Here is a 20,144-nt window from a genome sequence, read left to right on the forward strand (position 1 = left end):
AGACACCACAAACTAATTTTCTAAGGATTTCTCATCTTTACATTAGCTTATTTTTTCCACTCCTCACATAAATGTTTGGTTAAATTTCAGTCTAAGTGAGGTTTATAAGGCTGCCTCAGTGTTATATTGGCTCATTACTGCTTTCTTGTTTCATCTCTCAGGTAGGACTTAAATCTGTAAGGGAGCAAGCACTGAGGACTGTTATAGAAGGCAACAGAAGGTTTGGGGAGAGAGCTGGTGAGACGAGGGTTCGACACTGTTCAAAAAGCAATGGGCTGAAGCCTTCAAACACAAAAAGAGACAAATGATGGAAACTTTATTTTTCATCAAGTGCTTTTCATGTTAACGGTTTCTGTGCAAAACCTCTGGGCCCAAATGGAGCTCACCACAAAAAGCTTCTTGTAATTTCGGTCTCTCAGTATTTTACTTCTTTAACAGCCTGGCCCAACATCTGTCTTTGGGTAACATGGAAAATAGCTCAGTGGCACTTCACCAAACAGCCCATGCAAAGTGTTCTCCACATAAGAGAGTTTTGAGAATGCAAGATTAAGAATGATAATTATTTTTTTATTTTTTTTTTATTAAATTACTTGGATTCAGTGAAACAAGGGAAATGGCTTTTTGATCTAATGTTCATCTTGAAAGCTACACTCAGCAGATTGGCTCTTATACATTAATCTCGGCTATATAAATCAACTGAAAGGAATTTTCCAGAGATTTTGAGGATACAGAAGCCACGAATATCTGGCAGTTTAGAACAGAGGTGTGAAGACATTAAGGACTGCGCAAAATCAATTATGAGCCAAATGTTTTTCCACCACAACTGCTTTTACAGACTGTGGTGGTGGGGGCGTGGCCGAGTGCTGGCTTGTGAATGGAGAGCGAGATCGGGAGATGAGAACGGTAAGGATCATTACCTGTCAATGATTGTCTTGTCATTGCAGTGAGAGTTGGAGATTAATTTAAGGGCGAGCCAGACGCCAGTGAGGGAGAGAGAGCTACCCACACACACCTAGAGACTGTGTTGAGTTGTTGCCACTGAAAAGCGTGATTTTGAGTTATAAAATAAAAATACCTTTTAAGTTGGATTCACCATCTCCCACTTCCTCCTTTCACCTCTTTGCGAACTTTTTACACTGGTGCCGAAACCCTGGATTTAGGAAGAAGAACAGCGCCATGGATGCATCACCTCTGGAGGATGCATTCAAGACCCTCACCAGCATCCACCAGTCACAGCATCAGCCCCTCCCCCAGCTGTGCACAGAACAGGAGCAGCGGTTAATCGTGCTCCTCCAGGCCCAAGTGGAGGACCAGCAGGTGCTCCGGAGCTTGCTGCCTCAGGAGAGGGCTGCCGCTGTGACCCCGTCCCCCCGCGACTGCCGCGCCCCATGTTCCGCTTGTCAAGATGGGCCTCCAAGATGATCCGGAGGCCTTACTGGAGCTCTTTGAGTGGACAGCAGGGGCCTGTGGATGGCCAAGCACCCAGTGGGTGGTCCGTTTAATACCACTGTTGTCCGGAGAAGCCCAGCTCACGGCGCAGCAGTTACCAACCGAGAACCTCCTGGTATAGCCGACTTGAAGAAAGCCATCCTGCAACGGGTCAGCCGGACACCCAAGCAACAACGCCAATGCTTCCGCTCACTGAACATTGGCGAGCACGGCCGTCCGTTTGCCTTCCCCCAGCAGCTCCGGGACGCCTTCCAGAGGTGGTGGCTGGCTGAACAATGCAACGTCATGGCTGTGATCGACCTGGTGGTACTGGAGTAGTTTATTGTTCGGCTTCCAAGAAGGACGGCGGAGTGGGTCCAGTGCCATCCAAAAGGACATCCAGCTGGTAGAGGACCACATGGGGGCGTATTCGGGAGCCGACGAGCCCTGAGACCCTTCTCTCTCTCTCTCTCCGTCTCTCCTGTCTCCCCTTCTTCTCTTCTCTCCCCTTCCGCCCGTTCTGTTCCCCCTACCAAACAGGACCAATGGTTTGGCCCGGGCAATTTCCAGAACCAACATTTCAGCACGTAGTGTTGCAGAGGCACTCTTCAGAATCATCTCCCGAGTGGGGATTCTGAAATAAATCCTCACTGATCAAAGCACTACTTTCATGTCACATACATTACGTGAGCTGTACAAATTATTGGGTATTAAATCGATTTGGACAAGTGTGTACCACCCGCAAACAGACAGCTTGGTCAAATGGTTTAATCAAACACTGAAAAACATGATTCGTAAGTTCGTGCACAAAGATGCTCGGAATTGGGATAAGTGGCTTGAACCCATTATTCACAGTTTGAGAGGTCCCACAAGCCTCCACAGGGTTCTCCCCATTTGAATTATTGTATTGGGAGGAGGGACCTTCAAACAGCAAAAATTAAATTCAATACGTTCTTGACCTGAGAGCAAAACTCCACATTGTGGGGCAGCTATCACAGGAGAATTTGCTACAGGCTCAAGAACATCAGTCCCGGCTGTATAACAGGGGAGCTCGGCTATGGGAATTTACACAGGGAGATAAAGTCCTTGTATTACTACCCATATCAAGCTCTAAATTCAACCACTTAAAACCATGGAGGGAGGCGGTTCCCGTGTCTTTAGCGACGGTGGTTCCGGAGAGGGAGGAGCACAGACTGGAGGTGAACTTAAAGGCCAATCGAGGTACCCCGGTTACTTGCAGAGACCACCACTCACAAGTCACAGATGTGGCCCGGTTGCAAAGAGAATTCTCTGACGTGTTCTCGCCCCATCCCGGTCGTACGAACCTCATATAACTCCATATCGAAACAACCCCAGGGGTGGTGGTACGCAGTCGTACTTACCGATTACCAGAGCACAAAAAAAAAAGTGGTTCAGGAAGAATTAAAGGCCATGCTCGGTATGGGGGTAGTAGAAGAATCCCACAGTGACTGGGTCAGTTGAATTTAGAGCTTGATGTGGGTAGTAATACAAGGACTTTATCTCCCTGGGTCGGTGGTGCTGGTTCCAAAGAGCAATGGCTCGGTCCGGTTCTGTGTGGATTATAGAAAGGTCAACACTGTGTCTAAATTTGATGCGTATCCAATGCCTCATATTGACGAACTGCTTGATCGTTTGGTGCGCGGCTCGCTTTTATTCGACACTGGATTTGACAAAGGGATATTGGCAGATCCCCTTAACACCAATGTCCTGTGAGAAAATGGCCTTTTCCACAATTTTCTTACACCAATTCACGACCCTTCCATTCGGTTTGTTTGGGGCCCCAGCTACGTTTCAGTGCCTTATGGACCAAATCCTCAGACCGTTCTCTGCGTACGCTGCTGCCTATCATTGAGAAGGAGTGTCTGGCCATCAAGTGGGCGGTGGTCCTCACCCTTCGGTAATACCTCCTGGATTGAGTTTTCACCCTCGGATTGGACCACGCCCCGCTCCAGTGGCTCCATTTAATGAAGGATACCAACGCGCAGATCACCTGTTGGTATCTGGCTCTTCAGCCATTTAAGTTCAAGGTAGTCCACAGGCCGGGGGCACAGAAGGATGTTGTGGATTTCCTCTCCAGAAATATGTGTGTGTGTGTGGGGGGGGGGGTGGAGTACTGGGCAGGCCGGATGGTCGGGCGGTGGGGGCGTGGTCGAGGGCCAGCTTGTGAATGGAGAGTTTTGAGTAATAATACAAATTAAAACGTTTGAGTTGGATTCGCCATCTCCCGCTTCCTCCTTTCACCTCTTTGCGAACTTGTTACACAGACATACTGTATACTGTGTCAAATTGATTAACTGTATTGCATTATCCATCTGTCTTCTCAAAACCACAATTGAAACATTACAAATTAGCATTTAAACTTGTAACTGCACTGTATTCTATAAAGTCTGCCTGGTTCCTGTCAGTGTTAAAGATCAAAGCCTCCTGTGAGTTAGCACTTTTAGTGTATGTTTGCTTTGAACTGATTTACTCTTCCCACTCAAGGTCCTATATTTGCGAGCCAGCTCTCTGTGGTTAGTTAACTTACCACTTGGATGAATGAGAGAAAGACTGCCATCTCTTCCCTGGCATTAACTTTGTCTGAGTTTGCACTTTTCTCATAAGCAAGAGAAGGCATCAGCTCTTTAGTGAAGAGATCAAATTAGAGATTCAAATTAGAGACTGTGGTCTTATTAAAACATACAAGAAGGTTCTTTGATTGAAAATAGCTTGAGATCATCAGCTCAAATGTAGGTTCTCTTTTGCTTTCTTAATTACAATAGGAGGACATTCATGGTTGTAGGGTGGAAATAAAATATGCATTGTAACGTTTTAAATGTCAAGCTAAATCAAACTCAGCAACTCACAGAAAGTCTTTTTATTTTAAATAAACCAGATGAAAGATAATATTGCTGTGCTCAGAAATCATAATTTTTCAATAGCATACATATTAGCCTACTTTTGTATACAGATATGATTCTGTGCTGCCATGCATTCATAACTATAGGCCTATTTCATACTTAAAGATACATTTTTAACTTCTAAATTTCAACATTAACTTGCTTTCAAGACATTTATCTACCTCTGTGCACAGAACCCATCATCACACAATTTGATAACAAAATTGACAAACCTCATGGAACCCCCAGATTTCTCTGGTCACAGATGGAGCTATAAGGATTAGCTCTGTGCAATCCGGATATTCAGGTAATACTATCTGGTTGGGGAACTGACCATTTTGAAGCCCCTCAGATTACATTCCACCATGTCTGGCTCTGTGATTTTAATTCATGCCCATTGTGGCTTTACTTTGAAAAAGTGATGGCTGAGACTGTAACTTTCAGGGTAGTGTTGTTGATGATAGAATTAGGTTGAACAATGATGATTTGCAATTGCAAATACACAAGGCCCAATGCATGCACAGGACAGTACAGTTACTATATCTCTTTTTACCATTTAAACATCCTGGTGCAGTCTGTGAAATTTCAAAATTGAATTGTATGTAAGTGAATCTATTAGAAAGTCACACACGTTCTATTTAAGGCTTAAACACACAGGGAAAACTTTTGTCCTTCAAACACTTTCAGGTTTTATTTTAAATTAATTTCAAGTTTTGGGTCAATTGTTTGTTTGTTAAGAGAACGTGATTAAAAAGACAGTAACTAAATCAAACCATTAACATGTATGTGAGGCAAAGGACAAGGACTTTGTAAGTTAGTAGGCTAATTTGGTCTTGAGTTGGTGTATCAAGTTGATGATGGCCTTTGGGAAGATTTTATAGTATTTGATTCTGGCCTAACATGATTCAAATATACACCTAACATTGCATGACTTTAATATGCTTTAATATTAATGATAATGTTTCTTTATAAACCCTGTTTCACATTCCAGAATCAAGTTTGGGCTGTGCAGTTATGGAATTTTCCACAAGAGGGCAGTGGTACAAAACTTTCTAGTTACATTTGATAAAAATCATTTTATCTGCACTTCAGAATTGATTAACATCATGATATGGGTAAAGGACCAAATTAAATGTAACTCTTCATGCCATTTCTTTTCTGCCATAAGGCCTCCTAATAGTTGTTATACTTGACATGCTGCTGTACATTTTGTGTAGTACAAAATAATCTAAAGGTTTATGGATATGAATGTTATTTTATGAATGCTAGAGATAATATAATGTCAGATAGCACATTTCTTCTGTATTTAAGTTTTTGTGTATAAGTTTTAGTTAAACAACATAGTGTACTCGATAAATATGGTGAAAACAGTAGGAATAATAGCTACCAGAGAAATGGGTGCGCGCCCATTTCAAGTGCATGAATATGGTTGTAAGGCAAGAATGATGCTACTGTGTTTGGGACATTTCCCTGCAAACCTCTCAGGGTTCTGTAAAGAAAGTGTGCACAGACAGCATCCCGCGACCGGATGTCCTTCATAATGAAAACAGTCTTTGGAAGGAGACACCCAGCCAGTGCAAACTCAGGTGCAGGTCTATAAATCTCTTTTCAAAGGAGATTCCATTGAGATTTATGATATTTATTTGATTGTTTACTTGATTTATTCATAACCTGGTAGAGACATTCCTTTTTATGGTAAATTATTATGAAGTGTTTTCTCCCCATCTGTTTTGTTGAAGTGGAGTAAAGTTTGGAAAATTATGATCCTGCAAAGAGAGAGGTAAGCGCATTGAGGCAGCTTTTCCAAATCTGCTGAATTTTGTTTGAAGGCATTCATGTGAAAATAGTGACTTGAAAGGAATATTCCAGGTTCAATACAAGTTAAGCTCAGTCGACAGCATTTGTGTCAAAATATTGATTACCACAAAAAATAATTTCAACTTTTCCCTGCAAGCAAAAATCTGAGTAACAGTGAATGGGGCCAATCCATAAAGGCTAAAATTCTCACTGTTTCAAAAGGTTACAAGCCACAAAACAGAAACAATAAGTGTTATAACATGATTTTATTTTAAATAAAATTACTTGCAGACCTTTTCTTTTTAAAGTTATATGCAATTTTAGAACTCCATTGCCATGACAACATGATGCTTTCAACCCTTAAATGAAAAACTATGATTTAACATTACAGCTCAAATAAAACAAGTTTTATCCAAAAAATTAATGTAAGTGCTTTTATAAAATTATAAGCTTCACATTTCTGCTCTTAAATCCTCTAAAAATTGGCCCCATTCACTTTTTCCCCTTTGTTTTGTATTTTGCTTTTTTAAGAAAAGGAGGGATGAGTCTATATTCTATTTTTGTGATTAACATTATGGCACTGCTGATGATTTTGTCAGAACCCAGAATATTCCTTTAATCGTTGAATAGCTCAATACTCATGGTAAATGCTCACCTCCTTTAAAGTTCTGTCCATCAGAATGAATGGCACTGCCATCTATCACCAAAATAGAAAATGTTGTTCATTGTAGTTTCCAAATAAATCCAAAGAGAGGGTTTCCATGTTAATTATCACATGATGACTACACATAACTCCCAGATTCTTAGTTTAGCCTACTGCTTTCCATTTCAGTAAAATATTAAAATATGCTTCTTCAATTTAACAGGATTGCACAGGCCAAATTAAATCAAATCTACTGTACCACATGTCATTTACAAATGACATGCCAAAGCCTGCAAAGTAAAATCCAACCATAAACCTCAAAACATTGCACACATTCAGAAATCTCAACCTTGCAAAGGTTTTTAATTTACAGCACACAGCATAAATGAGTACACCCCTTCTGAAACCTAACAAATTCAGCCCTCTCTTTATAAATAAGACATATTTGGTATTCATGTATAATGTAATGTTTAAGCAACTCTGATTTATCAGATAATGGAACATGTCAACACTAAACAAGAAAAAATCACTTTCTTATCAAAATGATAAAAGGCCAAGTTGCAAAATTGAGTACACCCTCCTGAAAGTTATAATGTAAAACTTAATCAAATGTTTTCTGGTGCTAGTTCAAGGACATTGATCAGCAGATTATTCTTTTGAACCATCACACTCAAATAGACATAGTTGGTTAAAGTGTAAAAGTTTTACTTATCCCATTGACTCACTCTCAGACTCAATGCAGACAACAAATGGACCACAAGGGACAGAATTGTCAAGTAAATGAAGAAAATTATTTAATTGCACAAAAGGGGAAAATGGTACAAGAGAATTAGCAAATCACTGTTATTGAGTCAAAACACAGTAACAAAAGTGACACATAAATTCAAAAAGGATGGACCTGTGACAAGATTCTTGAAATGTTCTGACCTCGCTGTAAGCTTTCACCTCATGATAAGCAATTTTTGCTCATAATCGCCAAGCTCTTGCCTCAGAGCTGACAAAAGCTGTGGGAAGCCAAACTGGAGTGACTGTTTCATCTCACACAGTAAGACACACTCTGTAAAGAAGTGGAATGAGTGGTTGTCATCCAGGCAAGAAGGCATTGCTGAACCCAAAGCATAAAAAAAGCTTGTTTAGCCTTAGTCAAGACCCATACTGATAAAGGTGCAGACCTTTGAGAGTCTATAAGCTTGTCTCATGAGGCCAAAGTAATTATTATTTATTCATTTTTTATTTATTTTTTTGGATCTGATGTAATCCAAAATGCATGGCGTCACACGGGAGTACGGTGGGAAGTGCATGGTACACACAGTGATGTACAGTGGTGGATTATAATATATGGGGATTTTTGAGTGCTAAAGGTGTGGGGGAATTGTACTTTATCAATGGCATCATGAATTCACAGATGTTCAGCAAAATCTTAAAAGAGAAGATGCGACCCTCTTTCCCCACACTGGGCTGTCGGGCACTTTTACCATGACAATGACCCTAAAAATGATTCCAAAGCCAATGCTGCATTCCTGTATATAAACAATATAGTATGTCACCCAACCTCAACCCTATTTAAGTCGAGCATCACTCCCCATTAAACATCATAGCACTCAAGGAGGTCATCCTTCAGGAGTGGAAGAGGATAGACGTGACAATATGTCATGAACTTGTACACTTGATGTCAAGAAGGGTCAGAGCAGTATTTTACAGATATTGATAACATCTTTCGATTTTGTTATTAAGTATATGTTTAATACATTTCAATTTTGTCATCTTTGCATGAATTGTAATAGTAATCATTTAGAAATATATCTTTATGTTTAGAGGGGGTGTACTCATTTATGCTGTGTACTGTAAGTGACTACGTTCAATGAATGACAGATAAATTATCCAGTTTTCTCAATCTGCAGTACATTCTTTTAAAGATAGATGGCACTGGAGAAAGAAGTTTGACTCAGTAAAGCTTTGTACAGCTGCTTCGGATTCGTCAATCTTGTGCGTGCGCTCTATAACTCACATTATAACCAAACTATGTCACGTTTGAAGTGATACTGCTAAAAACATCCCATTTCCACCTTATATCATTTTTAATACTCACTTTAATATACAAGGATGATTCTTTTATTATTGCCTCAGGTCAAAACGTTGTGCTATTTGTTGAACTGCGGTAACTATGGCTGTATCTACCTGTGCATCCTAACCGCGTGCAGCACTTTTGGGCAGCATAGGGGCGTGCGGCAGTTTTGGAAATCAAAGACGCGACGTGCAAAAGTGCTGATACTGTCTGAGGACTTAAACATGCTTGACGCAGCGCATTGAAAATGCAAAACGCCTGTGTCTCGAGACGCGTTTTTCAAAGCTGAAGTTCCTGACACGACGCAACGGTCAAAGACGCCCGTCTAACGCATGTTTGCTTAAAAAAAACAATGGAAAAACAGCGCACACGCACACCATGACGCGTTCTGTGTGAACGGCCCCTGAGTAGGCAGTTCTCAAGTGCTGTATTAAGAGACATCCACTGTGGGATTCAAGCATGTGTCAGTGTTTCTGAGATTTATTCTGTGCGTCTTCTGTTGTGAGTTAGAAGAAGGGGCGGGACGATAAGAAGTATCTCACTCACTCACAACGGTTTAGATATAACGCGCAGGATAATGGATCCCAGACGCTCGTGCAAAGTATTTGAGCGCCAAACCGAGTCGTATTTTCATTTGAATGTCTCAGAGCCGTGGAAACTGCCCGCATCTCCACTGACAGACTGTGCTGTGGAAAAGAGCAGCCATGGACTTTAATCAAGCGCTTAACAGATCACATGAAAGGGGCGAGTCGTTGGAGCTATTAGAATTATTTTCATGAACATACAGTGAAGTCGCTCAGGGACTTATTCAAGCAGCTGATTAGAATGATTATTGAACTCACGAGAGCCCAAACAGCAGCGCGCCAGCTGTCGGGAACTGCTACAATGATGACGAGGAGGTTCAAGTGAACGTTCTGGTATAAACTGCTCCTTTTAATTTGAAACGTGTGTATTCTCCCTGTAATTTGTGTGTGTGTGTGTGTGTGTGTGTGTGTGTGTATGTGTGTGTGCGCTTGACATATTCTTTAAAGAAAAGCAGACATGTTTAACTGTTGAACTGGAGACTTGACACTGATAATATAAATACGACAGGTTATCATTATTTTAACATTTTGCTCACATTTATTTCCAGTAAAAAGCCGTAGTTCCATAGGTTGGCAGATAGCACTGTTAGAATTAGACTTTAAAACAAGGGGTGGATTTCATTCTTGTCAAGTGCTCTCGATCATTATGCAACAGCTTTTATTGTTTCTATTCATAGTTGTTTGTTAAAAAGAATCAGAGAATCCCTGAGTGCACGTCCTCCCATGTTTGTTGCAGAAATTGACATGCGGGTTACACACACAAACAATCTTACAGTTTACTTTGCCCTAGAAATCTGGGTTAATCTCTGCCAATATTATTTAACATGTGCTACCTTGATCCAGTTTAGATCTTTGAGGAAAGAAACACAGTCAAGGGGAATATAGACTGAAGACACATTTACAGGGAAACATATCACTTTAAATATTTATTATTGCATTGTAAGATATTTCAGACATTGGTTTGCCTTTAACGTTGTTATAAAGCTTTTTTAAAGTCTGTTTGGTGTTTAGAGTGCTGCCTAATCCAGTATTTGTCTGGTGAATTGACTCCATTTGTTGTTGCTTTTTCATCATTGTAATTAGGTTGTTTTATCTTCATGTATCCTAGTGGTCACTTCTGAGCTCTTAGTGGATGAAATCAAAGGGAGAGTGTCAGCTACTCCAAGTGCTGCTTTTGAATGGAAGCATTCTATTAACAAGGGAGCGCAGTGTAAATAAAGACTATATAAATCTACTTATCTCTGAGTCACATAAGCTCCCCAGCAGCACTACACAAAGAGGGATACTCACTATCTTCTCGTGGCTTAAACTGCTTTCTGAAACTCACTTGTCAAGGGCTTGAATTTATGTGCTTTGGTCAGCCTCCACAGAATATTTAGAAATTAGTTTCTGAAATTCAGCATCCTAAGTCTTTACATTTAGCAGGGATTGCGGCTGTCACTTATGCATTCCAAATTCTGTGGAAAAATCCAAAAGCTTTTCTTCTATGTTGATGTACTATGTGCATTATTTTTGCACTGCATTGAAAATAAAGAATTCCCATGCCATTTCTGAGATCACTGTCAGGATTTGGAGATGAGTGTTTCCCAAAATTCCTTTTAGCCTCCAAAGGAAATAATAGATTTGAGCAGCCAATTGGAAGAGGTTTTGTGGTAATTAAGCTCTGTTCTAAGCAAAGGGTCAGTTGGGTTGTTTGACTGCAGTCACACTGTCCCAAACAAACTATTTTGTTGTGCATTCTGCAATCCTAATTGGTTAGAGATGGATGAACATTTGGCTCTGTGGTGGCAGTAATCTTAGCGAGGGGATATGATTCCCTTTTTTATTATCTTATGTACAGTACATTTCTGTGCTTTTATGGGCACAGGTAGTGATGTCATAATGTTTGACAAGACATTGACCCTATAGAGTTGTAGCTGAGAATGAATGTATTTTGCCTGCTTTTTTTCAAGGGTCAGGGACCCCCAGGGTCCACAAGCGGGTCTGCGGTAAAAATGTTTTCAAACAAAGTGTAAATACTTGGAAAAAAAAAAAAAGTTTGACATTACTGAATTTAACATTATTATTAATAGTTTAATTCTGCTTTCTAAAGATAATTTTAGATAATGTAATTATTTTATTTCCTTTGGCAGCCATTGTGCTTGTTTAAATGTAAATGATAAAAAAAAAAAATCTGTATATATATATATATATATATATATATATATATATATATATATATACTTGTGATAAAAATATTTCTTGAACCTGTAGTTATCACCTTGTTTAGCTTGCTTACTGGGGGTTGTAAGGACATATTCTCTGGAAAGCTGCTTCGGAACAATATTTAATGTGAAAGTGCTATATGATAAAATTTGAAATGAATTAAAAACTTTTCTTTTCAGGTTTACTTTATATACAAACATTATTGGAAATAAGATAAGAAAAAAGATGCACTGTAAACTTAATATTTTATGTATAATATTTTAATTTCTCTTAGCTTTAGTACAGTGACAATATGAAAGCCAATTATTTGATTTCGCCAACACGTTCTTTTCAATATCATACTTTCTATTTTTCTCACACCCTGTCAACACCGGATGCGAGTGATGTCGAATCGCCTTGTGGCTGTCTACACTGGACTCATCAAAGCTAATGTTTTAAAACATTTATTTGTCTTGTTGGCAGTACTAGCGGCAGCACGTGCAGCGCAAAATAGAGCGGGGCATCCGTTTACTTAATGCACGACAAGGCATGACAGACGCTTAGAGAGCATCATTGACTCTAATGGGAGCAAATTGCTTTTATCGTTGCGCTGCTCCGCTCGCCTCTTGTATAGACAGGGTGTTACACAGTAAAATGTTGTATTTATACATAAAAATATAAAGCTGCTTTAATATTTTAAGAAGCAGTCCCTTTGCAAAGGTATCATCAGATTTGGCATTGAACATTTTGAAGCTGCTAGAGCAGCTCACCATATAAAAGGGTGAGCTTTTATATCCAATTTAAGTTACAGGCTAAAAGAAACCATAGGTTAGCTTTTATTTCAGAGCTGCCATATGGTTAACTATTTTGAAAACTGATCTTACACACACACACACACACACACACACTCTCGTTTTCTGTTGTGGTGAGGATTTTCCATTGACTTCTATCATTTTAATACTAGCTAATGATATTTTCTATATCATAAACTTACCTCTATCTTTAACCTAATTGTAACGGGGTTAGGTGGGCAAGGAGGAGGCAGGAACCGGCTGAACAATCAACATCGGGGGGTGGGGGTGTTGCCCTTCTGGCTGTGCCTTTCTGGAGCTGTGGGAGAGACGAGGGGAGGGAAAGGGGAGAGGGAAAGAGCGAGGCAGAGCGACAGAGAGAGAGGAAACTGGCTCGCTGGTCCCCGGACATGCTGTCGCCTGGTCCTCAGCCACTCCTCCGACCTCTAGCAGATGACAGCTCGCTCCTCCTCTGGTGGACAGCAACGAGTCCTCCGACACCTAGTGGAAGGAACGGCCCCTTTCTCGGCGGACGACAGTGGTTCCTCCGACTCTCGGCGGACGTCAGCAACCCCTCTGTCCCCAGGCAGACAGCCGCGGCTGCTCCCCTGTCGGGATGGCAGCGGCGAGGACTCCACGACAGCGCATCCCTCCTCCTTCCCGGGTTTCGACACCAATGTAACGGGTTCAGGATGGGCAAGGAGGAGTCGGGAACCGACAGAACTGTCAACATAACTTTAATAACGTAACTGAACTTAAAACAACATAAAATAAACACACACACACACTGCGCGGGCATGTGTGTCTCTCTCTCTCCCGAACTGGCGTCTCCAACTACCCTTTATCTCTCTCTCCCGCTGATTAGTTGACTCGGCACCAGCCGTGCACCCTTACGGCCCGGCCACACCCTCCTCCTAGTCACACTCCTCCCCCGCCCGATTCAGGCCAGGGCGCCATCCGGACTGACCTACAACCCCCTATCTCTGGAGGGGAGACGCTGCCCTTCCGGCCGTTCTACCAGCTGATAGTCCACCCGCCTCCTGGGAACCTGGGGAGAGACGAGGGGAGGAAGAGGCGAGAGGGAAAGGGCGAGCGGGAGAGACATGGAGAGAGAGAAAAACTTGCTTGCCGGTCCCCAGACATGCCGTCGCCTGGTCCTCAGCCACTCTTCCGCCCTCTGATGGACGACAGTCGCTCCTCCCCAGGCAGATGGCAGCGAGTCCTCCGACCCCTGGCGGACAGAACGGCTCCTCCCCTTCCTGGGGGATGGCAGCAGTTCCTCCGACTCCGGGCGGCCGGCAGCGGCGAGGACTCCATGATAGAGCATCCCTCCTCCTTCTCGGATTTTGGTACCAATGTAACAGGTTCAGGGTGGGCAAGGAGGAGGCAGAAACCAGCAGAACAGTCAACATAACTTTAAAGGCATAACTGAACTTAAAATAACACAAAACAAACAAACAAACACACACACACAGTGCGGCTGCGTGTCTCTCTCTCTCTCCCGAACTGGCATCTCTGGCTCCCCTTTATCTCTCTCTCCTCCTCGTCACACTAATCCTCACAGAAACCTGTTCCTGTTGCATTTTTTTCCTGTTGCATTTGTCCATTGTCTGGTCCCCACCAATGTGATTTCAGGTTCTACTGTCCTGTCCCCCAATGTAGGCAAATCCTGGCCCCCTCACACACAAATGCATATGATTGCTAAACAACACAGAAAAAAATGAGAACCTCTGTGTTGTCCTGACATCTGCCTCTCCGTCTGAGAGCGTTCAAATACAGAGTTGCTTGTGGTGGGCTCTGTTTCCCCTCTGCAGGCTTGTTCATGTGGAGAGTGCTGACTGAGGTTATTCCTTTAGTTCCCCACCACACTGTGGAATGTCTTTACTACAGTGTCTGCATGGAACTGTGGCTGCTGACTTGCCTGCAGCTGTAACCTGGGAAGTGAGTTAGTGCTCTCCTAACTTGTTTTCAAAATTAATCATAAATGGTGTTTCTTACCATGGCAAACTTTATACAATGTATGAAGTCAAAACATTTACAAACGCAGGTGGATGCTTAAAACCAGGAATCCGAAGGATCATTTGGCAGGACTTTACACTTTATTATAAGTTTTGAGTTTGTGAATAAGCTCAATTGTGTGTCTTCTTTACCTTTAGAAAGAAGGTAACATTTCAGACCTGGAAGTGACTTTATCTGCTTGGTCATTTTGAAAGCAGATTGCAAACCAAAGTCCTGGGTGTCCTAGGCCTGACTGTCTCTTCCTCTCAGTGTCAAAGCTGTGGCCGGACACCAAATTGAACCTGGAACTAGAGACGTCATCTTTCTTGTTTAAGTGACTGCATTTGCCTTTCAGTTTGTCAGAAGAATGTATGGTGGATATTTTAGACAGTTTAGATTTGCTTATTTGTTTCCCTTAACCCGCAAATCTGCTCACACAAAAATAATTCTACACCTCCATGTTTCCTCACAAGTTGTTCTCATTTTGAATTATCTTTCTAATCCACATTAGCAATTTTTCTGCCAGCATTGGCTTTTGGATTTGTGGCAAAAATTTTCATCCACCAGTTAACATTTTCTTTGAGGTCTGAGTGTTGACATTTTCTTTGTCATTTTAAAAAGTCAAGGTACAACACATTTTAATGGTTTGACTTGAATACAAGCACGCATTTACAGCTATGACAGAGGAGAAGATTTTGTGCTTTTTATGTCCTTTTTGGAGCTTGACAGAGCCAGTAACAATTTACTTGCATTGAAAGAGTGAAAGTTCAACTTGTACATTTTGCTGTTCATTTTCTACAACGTAGAATGTAGAAAAAACTCATGACCAGGTGAGTTCATTCAGTTCATTTGTTCATTAATTTTTTTAATTACATGAATTACATTTTAATATATGCTGGATATTTTATTGACACAACTATTGTAATGGTATATTTGAAATACAGACAGTATGAAACTTGGATTCATGCTCCTTTCAATTAACCATTTGAAACTTAGCTGCCTTTAGTTTAAGATTCAGTAACATGCTACATGAATCAAATGCTGTTATGTAATTTTTTCCTTGTGTACTTCTCCACACATTAATGACTTTAGCTCAGAGAATAAGCTTAAGAGATTTGCTCTTTGTTAATCAAATCATTTTTCAATATTATTAGCTTTTTGTGACGTCTTTTTCTTGCAGCAATTGTAAAGCAGTGAGCCTAATCTTAATCCGGTTTTCTCTAGAACTTGTTATTAATGTGAGGACTCATTCACATGTTGTCCCCTTCAGGTTAATCACATCTGACAATTTCTTTTATACAAAATTTCAGAAATTGACAAACAGAATGATGATGATGCAGTTGGGCAGGCACTTTTTGAATAGGATTTGGAAAAATGTTCTGATATTACATTGTAGATTGTTTCTGACATGCATTTCCTTGTGCACTGAGCAGTGGTCCTTGTATGAAGAAGTCTGTTTCAAAAGAGTTTTGGAGCATTACATAGATATCAGATAGGTTTATTATAATACTAAAATACTATTAATTATAATAATTTAACTAAATACTAATTAAATTATATGTATTTAAAAATACTTATTACACAGCTCTCTAGATTTCTTTATTCTGATTGGTCAAATCAGAATTCATTCGGTGGTAATATATTTTGGAATAATTACATTATATTTAGCAGCACTGTATAAGTGACCATGCTCATGCAGGTGTTTCCTATATTGCTCTGTTTGCATTCGGTCTCTCGTATCACTCAGTGGTCTGGTCTATACAATAAAATGATTTCAGCTCAACAGTCAACTTCAGTATTTCATCTCAATGTATTGATTTAGAAATATAGTAGCCATGTAATAAGTTGGATATAGAACAGGCAGCCAGTTATTATTGCAAAAGAAACTCCTCCAGGGTGATTTAGGGGGTATTTACACTTGGTCACTTCATGCGTTTTTACTGATCGGATTGCTATCCGATTGAAAGCGCATTCCATTTACACTTGGCCACATCAATGTGTCTGCCAAACGGAAATAAATCCGATCTTCAGTTCCTGCTCTATATGTTTATTCTTATTTTCATTGTTTAGTTTCAGTTTTGTCAGTCATTTGCATCAAATAAATAAAGAATAAAACTTCTTTCTCTCCTACAATGTGCATCCATTTCTTAATTTATCATTTATTGCACAATGTGAGCCACATGCAAATACTATGTAGCACTGTTTGGGCAGAAAGTTTCATTTGGAATGCGTCTCAAACCACATCCTGAGGAGTTCATCGACAATGTCCTGTCCGGTGGATTCTCAATAAGCATTTTTCACCCAAAAAAGTGTCATTCAACTGCTTCTGCATCACACACACACACTTTGTTGAGAGTGCGCTGGACGGAGACTCCTGATTTTTGCCGTCAGGGCTTCATTCAAGTAAGACAGAATTATTTTAATTCATCAAGAGAAATAAAATGGTTGGATATAGAATAGGTTTGAACCGTTGCCACAGTTGCCAATAGGTTAAAAATCACTAGCTGCAATTCCAGCTTTACTGATGTGATATTTGCCGTGAAATCGTGAAATTTATCTTCACATATATCGAATCATTTGTCTGTATAATCATAAAACCCTGCAGATACAGGGCTTTATGATTGCACAGAGCGGAAAATGAACTTGGATGTAATAAAAATGGACATGAGTTTTTGGGAGACCAAAACATAGTGGAATAAACATAGCTGTCAACCCCCTGTGTGTGCGCACACAGTAAAATGCAGTATACTTTGACAGACTCGCGTTCGACTGTGCGTCCGTGTCAAAACCGAAGTATGCTTTGGGCTTTAATACCCGTAAATATTTGCAGATTTGCATCAGACTGTTAATCACCCTATCAGGGTTTATTTGGGGATAATGACTGACTGATTTTATCAGTTTCAAAATTGACTGACTACATAAAATCGCACCAAGAAAGCAAATGAAATTTCAGCTACAGTATTACAAATCATCATAAACGCACCAGAATGTCTGACAGAGGTGGTAGAACGATTTTCTGTCTCTTTGTGTCTCCAGCAGACTGATGGAATTCACGGAGCTTGGCAAGAACCCTAATGTGCATCTGCTTTAAGACTAAAAAATGATCACTGACACTAAGCCATTGCTTCAGAGGACTTAACCCCTGAACTGTGCTGATGACTATGATCAGGGACCTCTGGATTACAGGGGGCGCAAGAGGAATATTATGTCATAATGTCACAAAATATCTCACTCATTAGCATTTCGTGTGGGCGTGAGGCGTTCTGGTGAATATGGTGGAAAAGTTGCAAAATCCAACCCTAGATTTCCTTGCTAGGTCTGTCATAGTATCAGTATATTCTTGTGAGTATGCAGGATCTTTTGCAACATATGATATCCAGGTGCACGCTTTAATGCACATCTGCTGTTGGTTGGCTCACAGCCATGGGAAAAGACTTATAGCAATGGATATGAAAAAGCGTCTGCCCATCCATGCATAGGTCCCACTTTGAGGAGTTTTTTGCCAATCCAAGCATGCAGAAACGCAAACACAGTGTTGCTGTTCAAAGGCGAAACACAAAACTTGAGGTATGACCCAAAACAGGTCTCTTAGATTATGTCAGCAATGTGGAAATTCCAGCAACTACAAAGTCCACACTTTAGTTACTGCATTTTGCCTTTGTAGGCAGAGTGCTTTGGAGGGAGACATAGTTCTGAATTATTTCACACAACTTTGTATGGGAAAGGGCATCCTCCACTCCATGACAACAAATCACTCCATGTCGCACAGAAAAAGGCAGTCTTTAAGGACTGTTTAAGCCAATCTGTTTTGGTCACCGTTCTCCTTAAATTGTGCTTGGTTGGAATAGATGGATTTCCCCACTGCAGCTGTGGTTTAGTCTGAGAGAGGCAATGAAGGTAGAGCCTGTTGCTGGGTTTCTCTGAGACCCATTAGCTTCTATTGCAGCTTAAATTCCTTGTCAGCATGCCAGAGCTGAGATCATGGCTTGTTTTTCTTCTTGTTTGGTCTTTATCAGATGCTGATTTGCATGAAGTCTTCAGAATGGCAGGTTTAAGGAGAGATCTCATTTTCCACTTGAGCCTTTGTGTGTGTGTGTGTGTGTGTGTGTGTGTGTGTGTGTGTGTGTGTGTGTGTGTGTGTGCTGTATGTGTAAAATGAACACGTGTCTACTTGGGTGGTACACTGATATGGTGATAGTCATACAGGGCTTCATCAGTGCATGACACACACCTTGAATGAGTTTTTTCACCACGTAACCATTCATACGTATCCACATTCCTTCTTTCCTCTTTTTCTGAGTCTGCAATTTTTCGATGTTAAAATACTTTGTCATATCCCAGCTTAATATGCAGAGACAACTTAAGTAAGCATTTGTAGGCTGATTTCCTAGAAAATGGAATACACTGTGGTTCTGTAGCGCTATCAAAACATTGCTCTGTTTTTTGCGCATTCCAACCAGTCCGACATAGCAACATTGGCTCAATAAATGGCTTGAGTATGGGCCAGGACTATCTGTTAATTGGACCAGTGGAAGACAGGTGGGAGTGTTTAAGAAACCTGTTAGAAAAAAATAAAATATATATATATATATATTTTTTTTTTTTTTTTTTGCTTTTTTGTATGGTGGCGCTAATAACAAATTTTATTTTACACACATTAGCTTAAAAATTGCTTTTAATGTTACTTTCATCAATATCTTTTTCATTCCCTCCATTTTGCTCTGTGGTTTTCATCCATCATTCTGCCTCAGAGACTGCAAAACCAGCTATGGTAGTTCGGTGAACATTTGACCTGAATGAAATGGTTGATAGCATTTGAATGATATGAGTTTGATGGGCACTATTGGAGTTTATTGTGTGTGGTATTGTACTGTTTATTTTGCCCACTGCTTAAAACTCCAGCATAAGATCCAGCATGTGTGGGTTGGCAAAGCATAAGTTGAATTGTTTAGCAAGTTTGAGTAATGCCATGGACAGTACTTACATGATGACATCACACACATAAATCGTTTAGAACAGCTTACTCACTGCAGACTTAAGATGCACCTTTTACTTTTTATTATAGGGGAAATTCAACCCCCTCAAAATTGAAAATTATGTCATCATTAACTCACCCATGTTGTTCCAAACCCCTATGACTGTTTTTCTTTCACAGAAGGTGAAATATTGAAGAATATCCACGCATATAATGAAAGTGAAAGGGGATGGGTGCCATCAAGCTCGAAATTTACTAAAAAGCACCATAAAAGTATCTCAGAAGTTAGGGTTGGGTATTGATACAGATTTCCCGATTCGATTCCGATTCACAAGCTTTCGATTCTGATTTGGATTTCATTCAATATCGATTCAGATGGGTATATTTCAGTTACAATGTCCCTTTTGCTTACATATGGAAGAAATTTTCTCACAGCTAATGTTGTTAATTATACAGGGGACCTTCTAACTAGGTGCATTATGAAAGTATACATTTTCTTTTTTTTTTTTTTTGTTAAATTGTTATTGTTTAATTGCATAATTATATACTATTTACATTAGGGATGGGCATGAGTACTCAATACTTGGGTACTCGGACGTGGCAGCAATGATCAATCATGAAAACGATGATCGATGGTGATCATGGATGATGTGACTTCACTTAATTTGAATTTTTTTTATTTTGAGATCGATTAGGTTGTGATTTTGAGGGGTACATTGATTGTCAGAGACATCTCATAGCAACCAAACTAATATACGATGCTAATAAAAAGAGAGTGT

At 40.4% G+C, this 20,144-nt stretch overlaps 1 protein-coding gene across 3 annotated transcripts in view; it reads left to right on the top strand.

Moving 5' to 3' along the window:
- Positions 1–20,144, top strand: part of pdzd2 (PDZ domain containing 2) — a 107,232-nt gene that overhangs the window by 17,483 nt on the left and 69,605 nt on the right. The window contains exon 1 of one of the 3 annotated variants that reach the window (XM_051682270.1): positions 9,371–9,778. The exons of 1 other annotated variant lie outside the window; for it this stretch is intronic. The gene's annotated coding sequence lies outside the window, so the exon portion shown is untranslated. Of the gene's footprint in view, positions 1–9,370; positions 9,779–20,144 lie in introns of those variants that run through there. One more of the 3 variants, XM_051682267.1, reaches the window with a different exon arrangement.

The sequence above is a fragment of the Myxocyprinus asiaticus genome, chromosome 4 (assembly GCF_019703515.2).
Source record: "Myxocyprinus asiaticus isolate MX2 ecotype Aquarium Trade chromosome 4, UBuf_Myxa_2, whole genome shotgun sequence".
NCBI classification, from domain to species: domain Eukaryota; kingdom Metazoa; phylum Chordata; class Actinopteri; order Cypriniformes; family Catostomidae; genus Myxocyprinus; species Myxocyprinus asiaticus.